At 57.6% G+C, this 6609-nt stretch overlaps 1 pseudogene across 1 annotated transcript; it reads left to right on the forward strand.

Annotated features, from left to right (window-relative positions):
* Positions 1–2552: 2552 nt before the first annotated feature.
* LOC147362358 (ral guanine nucleotide dissociation stimulator-like) lies at positions 2553–4932 on the forward strand (annotated as a pseudogene). The gene is made up of 4 exons (XR_015137465.1): positions 2553–2752; positions 3473–3509; positions 3573–3738; positions 4071–4932. The product of XR_015137465.1 is annotated as a ral guanine nucleotide dissociation stimulator-like (transcript).
* Positions 4933–6609: the final 1677 nt, after the last annotated feature.

The following is a 6609-nucleotide window of genomic DNA, read 5'->3' on the forward strand; positions in this document are numbered from 1 at the left end:
CCTGGGCACAGACCTCTGCACGCTGACCGGGAGGGCGACGCCTCGGTCCCCTCACTCACACGTCCCTGGGTACAGACCTCTGCACGCTGACCGGGAGGGCGACGCCTCGGTCCCCTCACTCACACGTCCCTGGGCACAGACCTCTGCTGAATGGCCGCCTCGACAAGAGGCCATCTGTGGACCTTCCGGGCAGCAGGCCCCACCCTGAGATGAGGCAGACGACCACCACAGCCCTCACTGTGCGCAGGGGAAACTGAGGCGGCCTCCTCCTCCTGGTAGGTCACTGGAGACCCATGCTTGGGGGCGGTAGTTAATGTGCCCTCCATGCTCCTTCCAAATCTAGCATGCTGCGGATCTGATAGGACAGCCCCCTCATGTCCTGTCCCCACACACAACCCGCGGTGACCTCCGACCCCCGGCCCCACACTCAGAGCCCTGTCTGGTCTGGTCCACCCTCCCTCCCCCTTGAGCACCCCCCGCCCCCACCCCAGCCTCCCTACCGCCTTCCTCCTTCCGGGACCCTTCCAAGCCCTCCCCCTCAGAGCCCCCTGCCTGCAGCACACCCTCCCCACAGCCCCCCCCAAATGACAGATTCTCCACCAACCTGGTTCAGAGCTATCTCCAAGGCTCCTGTGCTGGAACCGATTTGGGGGTCAGAATGACCTGGGTTCAAACCTATAGCAAGGCCACATTCCGGCCCTGTGACAGGCCAGCTCCTGCGGCGACTCTCAGAGCCTCAGTCTCCTCCACTGAAGATGGAGTCAGCGACTCCGACCTCGGGAGAGAGGGTTGGGATTTAAAGCAAGAAGAGGAAGGCACTCAAAGTGCTGGACTTGTGTCCAGTGTCCTGCCATCAGACAAGGGGCAGGGTGCAGAGGAGGAGGGGCAGGCGACCGCCCCCCCACCCCGCCATGCCCAGACTCAGTGTCTCCAGCTCCATTCCCTGGGACCCGGCCAGGCCCTGGGCGGGACAGCGGGGTGGAATCCGGGTACCAGGACAGGGGACACCTTCCATGTCTCTCTGGTCCCCAGGCCTTCCCAGCAAACAGCCAGGGCCCTGTGGCCCTGCCTGGCTCGGGTGGGGGTGGCCCCAGGCCTAACTGGATGAGGGGTCTCAGAGCCAGGGGCAGAGATGCGGACCCTGGGCGCACCACTTGGACGGCCGTTACTGGCGGGCGTCCCCGCGGTGAGGCGGGGTCTGCGCGTGCGCCGTCCACCGGCCTGCGTGCGTCTCGCGCAGGGTCCACCTGCTTCGAGCCGTTGGTGGGAGGCCTGCGCATGCCCAGAGTGCTTCCTCACCAAACCCACCCGGGAGCCAGGAGCTGGGCTAACAACATCTCCTCCAAATACTTCTAATGGGGCAATTGGTAAACTGAGGCCAGAGAGGCAGGAACTGGCCTGAGGCCACGACGTGGGCCGAGTCCAGAGGAGCTGGGAAGATTCCACCTCCTAGGTCAGGGATCAACCATCCGGGGGAGGGGTTTACTTTGGGAATGAGAACCTCTAAGATCCTGGAGCTGCCGGCCCCTTCCCATCTGGGGTCGTTTCCTCTGGGTATTGCCATGCAAACGCAGATGCTGGAGCACGCACGCACGCACACACGCACACACGCACACACACACACACACTCTCTCTCACTACACTCACACACACACTCACCACACTCACACTCTCTCTCACTGCCCTGTTAGGGATCAGAGGGGAGTGAACACTAGGGAGGGGATGAGAGAAAAAGAAGACAGCGATTGTGGTTTTGAGACAGCTCTGCCACGGGGGCAGGGGCTTCCAGTCTCTTGACAACAGGCCTGGGCTTATAGCGTGATGAAGGGAGAGATGCCAGAATGATGGCAGGGGGTCCTGGAGGTGCCCAGAGATTTTTCTTGCATCCTAGAGACTGCACCCTGCCCAGCCCACTTGTCTGCAGATGCTGGAGGCAGCAACATGTTCTGCTGCGTCCCAGGGTCTGAGGCTCTGGCCTCAGCAAAGCCTGTCCTGAAAGCCTTTTTCAAAGCTGTAGACCTTGGCTCCGTCTGCACCCTGGATGCCTCAGGGTGTTGGCCCGGAGGCACCCAGAGGTGACACAGGGAGGACCAGGGCAGGCCACCACTCTGATCCCTCCTGGGCAGTCCTGTGTCCCCTGCCCCCACCATGTGCATGCGTGGAAGGGAAGGGGAGAAGGGGCTTATGTCAGAGCAGGAGCAGGCTGATGAAGAGTCAGAAGGCTGGTGGGCTGGTCATATTCACCTCCCAAGTCAATGCTGGTGCGATGTCTGGGGAGACTTCCTGTTCAGAAGCCACCCAGGAATCTACCCAGGGTTCCACCAAGGGCTTTGCTTCTTGAATGGCCATCGTCCCAACCCAAGGAGTCCGGGCACCTCCCTTCCTCCCCTCCCACCATCCGGCCCCTGGCTTGGCCAGGCGCCGAGTCAGTTTTCACGTCTTTGTAAGATTCTTCAAGCCAATTCCTTTATTGGAAATGAATTTCAGGACAGAAATGTGAGTGTTTTTGCACTGCTTGTTTTTTCGAACTGTCCCTCTATGTCTGAAGATTAGCCCCGTGTGAAAAATGGATCCGCCCTGAACCTGGATGAGCCCCTCAGGGAGAGGGTGGTCACAGCAGACCCCTTGGAGAAGCCGCTGAAGCGCCTGGTGCCCGCTTTCCGGGCCAGCGACCTCTCCTATGTCACCAGCTTCCTGTGCGCCTACTGAGCCTTCACCCCGCCCAGCAGGTCCTGGAGCTGCTGTTCAAGAGGTGAGCGCCTCACCCCTCCCTGGCACAGTGGCTCCCCGCCCACTTACCTGCTGTGTGTCTCGGGAATGTCACTTTACCTCTCTGAGCCTGAGTCTGTTCACATGAAAGCTGGGCTACCAAGAGGCCCGACCTCATACGGTTGTCAGGACCGTCAGATAAGTGTGGACCATGCAGCCCCGTGCCCAGCCTTGTGAAAAGGGCTGCTGAGGGATGGAATGGTTTTCACTAAGATTTTCTTCCCTGCTCCCCACCCCCCATGAAGAAGCTCTCTGCTTCCAGCCCTAGGGCAGAGACATTTTCCAATTTGTAAAGGAAGCTCAAGATCCTATCTTGGGGTCCCCTCCTGGGATTAGCCAGAGCAGGGATCACTGGGGGCTGGAAGAGAGCCCCAGGCCACTCAGGTGTCTGTAAGGTGTTGGTTGGGGTTCATTCATTCAGCAAATCCGTATGCAGCACCGGCTGTGTGCAGCGCAGCCGGGCCGGAGCAATGAACAGAGCAGCCGCGGCCCTGCCTGCCCTCCTGCAGTTCCCTTTGGTTAGGGGGGAGGTCAGAGTGGGGGTGGGGGGGCCAAGAGTGGGGTGGGGGGCCCAGAGTGGGGCTGGGGGGTGGACAGGAGTGAGTCAGGCTACCCAAGAAGGGAGAGGTGGTCACCATGGACAGAGGGCTTGCTCCAGCTGAGACTGCCCACCCCTCACTGCTGACCAGGCCTTGGCGTCCAGATGGGCAGGGGGAGCCCAGAAGCCTGGCCCCCAGGGGGTGCTAGGGAAGGGCCGAGAGGAAGGAAAGGCCAGGCCCTGACTCTGCTGCCGGCCCGCCCAGTGCTGTCTCCTCCATCCTGGGCACCTGGCTGAACCAGTACTCAGAGGACTTCTGTCAGCCCCCCGACTTCCCCTGCCTCAGGCAGCTGGTGGCCTACGTACAGCTCAACATGCCCGGCTCCTGGCCCAGCTAGAGCACGCGGACCTCGACGAGGCAGAGCCGGAGGGTGAGGAGGGCGGGGTGGGCGCTGGACTCAAGCGGGCACCCCCACGGCAGAGCCAGAGGGTGAGGAGGTCGGGGTGCGTGCTAGACTCGGGGGAACCCCCATGGCAGAGCCAGAGGGTGAGGAGGTCAGGGTGGGCGCTGGACTCAGGGGGGCGCCCCCACGGCAGCTGTCAGACGGGGAGCAGAGACTGGCCTCAGACCACCTGTGTGGGGACTGCCGTCGGGGACAACGTCGTGTTGTGGGTTTGGGGGCTGAGGCTTCTCCAGAAACCTCTGGGATGTGGTCCTGTCTTTGGAAAGGCAGGCGTGTGGGTGGTCTCTGCTCCTCTGCAGCTCCAGCGTCAGCTCCATCCGGAATCAGAGGTGACAGGAGCCAGGTGCAGGGGCAGAAAGGTCAAGGCAGCCCCAGAGCCTGCGTCCGCCTTCAGCTCGAGCGCTCCCCCTACTGGCGGCTCCAGAGCGGCTCCGACACCAGCACCGGTTCCATTAGCAGCTCCGAACGAGAAGAGGAGGCCGCTCAGGTCCTCCCCGGGACCCGCCCCCGGGGCCAGCTCCCAGCCCACACCTTCCACCTGCTTCCCAAACAGGACTTTTCTTCCCCGCTCCCCCGTGATGGGGCTTTTTGTCTTCAGTTCAGTTCAGTGGCTCAGTCGTGTCCGACTCTTTGCGACCCCGTGGACTGCAGCAGGCCAGGCCTCCCTGTCCATCACCAACTCCCGGAATTTACCCAAACTCTTGTTCACTGAGTCGGTGATGCCATCCAAGCATCTCATCCTCTGTCGTCCCCTTCTCCTCCCGCCTTCAATCTTTCCCAGCATCAGGGTCTTTTCCAGTGAGTCAGCTCTTCGCATCTTTTTGTCTTGGGGCTTCTTTTTTTTCCTCTCTACACTCTTATATTAGATGATTTAGAATATTCAAATATAATAGTATTTCAGCCGTCATCATTTTGAGTCGTACAGTTCATGAGCATTAAGTACCTTCATGATGCTGTATGGCTGCCACTGCTCTCTCGGTGGAGAACATCTCACCCCCCGAAAGGGAACCCTGTGCCCAAAGCGCTCACTCTCCTTTCCTCCTTCCTCCAGCCCCTGGCCACACCTAATCTGTTTCTTTACCTATTCTAGATATTTCCTATCAATGGAATCATATAGTAAATGTCTTTTTGTGTCTTCCTGCATCTTTGAAGAAAGACTAATTTTTGGTTTATGTCGTTATTTGAAAAAAAAAAAAAGCACATTTGATTTGCAAGGGAAATCCCAGATGGATTAAAGCACTGTTAGTAAATTTGTGCATAACTTCAGGGTAGAGATCCCTGTACTGAGTGTGACACCAGAGTTAGAAGTCATAAGGAAAACGGCTGACTGTTCCTGTGGCAAAAACAAACCAAAAAAAAAAAATGCAGAAAGTGGAAAGATAAATCACAAACGCTATCTGCTTAGTCGCTCAGGCATGTCCAACTCTTTGTGACCTCGTGGACTGTAGCTCACCAGGCTCCTCTGTCCACGGGATTCTCCAGGCAAGAAGAGTGGAGTGAGTTGCCATGCCCTCCTCCAGGGGCATCTCCCCAACCCAGGGATCCAACCCAGGGCTCCCGCATTTCGGGTGGATTCTTTACCATCTGAGCCACCAGGGAAGCCCCCCATGTCCCAGGGAAATGCTTAACACCTCTGTGGTCCTGAAAACTCTGCCAAGTCAATGTTTTTAAAGGAGACAACAAACACATGCGACTCCAACAAGAGGCGACACACACGGTCAGTATGCGTCAGAGATGAGCAGCCTCCCCAGTAAGGACACGAGAGCGTAAACGTGGAGACGGCGGCGTCACTATCACACTGGGTGACAACCCGCCCTGGGGACAGTGTGAGGCCCAGCAGATCCCCTGGAGGGCAGTGTGGAAGGACACTCCTCTCTGGGAGAACCGTGTGTGGGACCCCAAAGCTCCACAGGCGCATCCCTTTACCTGCAGAGCGACTCCTAGGACCTCACCCACAGGGACCCTCGCGTGGTGTGTGTGCCCACATGCACACGTGTGCCTGTGCACTTGGGGCTGTCAGGTGGGGAGGATCCCAAGGGCGTGTACCTGAAGAGCGACTCCTAGGACCTCACCCACAGGAACCCTTGCTTAGTTTTTCACGGATGCGTTGTCAAGAGTCTCCATCAATGCGCTGGTTGAAATAGCAGGGGACCAGAAACACTCGTGTCTGTGGAGACGGGATGGGATCCACCAGGCGTGGTCCGCATGGACCAGTGAATGCCCTGTGCTGCTAAAGTGGGTGCTGGCAGGGACATCCCAGGGTGGTCTTACCTGAGACTCACGTGGCCCAACCCTCTGCATCCAGGATCCCGGCTATAAGACCACACGGATGTGATGTCAACAGGGAGACACAAACAGAGGTGAATGAATCTGTATGTGAGAGGCAGAGCTAGCAGGAGAGAGGCAGCTGAGAGGTGTGCGTCACACCGCTCACCAGGGTCACCACTGAGCGTGATCACTGTCTTCTCCTTGACGTTTCTGTGTTTTATAATGTGTATATTACTTTAATAATTCTAAAGAGATTAAAAACCATTCTAAAGTTATTCCTCTCTCACTCCTCTGTGGAGTAACATTATTTAGTGCCTTTTCTGTTTGTTTTTGGAGAGCATAATACAGTTGGGATCACAGTGGGACTGAGATTCACGACTAAGGAATTCTAGTGTCGTGGTCTTCTGTGGTGTTGGTTGCCAATTCTCTGTCATTTCTGATTTTATTGATTCGAGCCCCCTCTCTTTTTCTGGGTGTAGCTAATGTTCATTTTGTTTAACTTTTGTTAAACGAATTTAAAGAACCAGGTCTTCGTTTCGCTGATCTTTTCTGTTGGGTTTTTATTTTCGT

Source organism: Bos grunniens, chromosome 11, assembly GCF_055505025.1.
Source record: "Bos grunniens cultivar Pamir isolate PY7600 chromosome 11, Bosgru_T2T1.0, whole genome shotgun sequence".
Taxonomy (NCBI): Eukaryota; Metazoa; Chordata; class Mammalia; order Artiodactyla; family Bovidae; genus Bos; species Bos grunniens.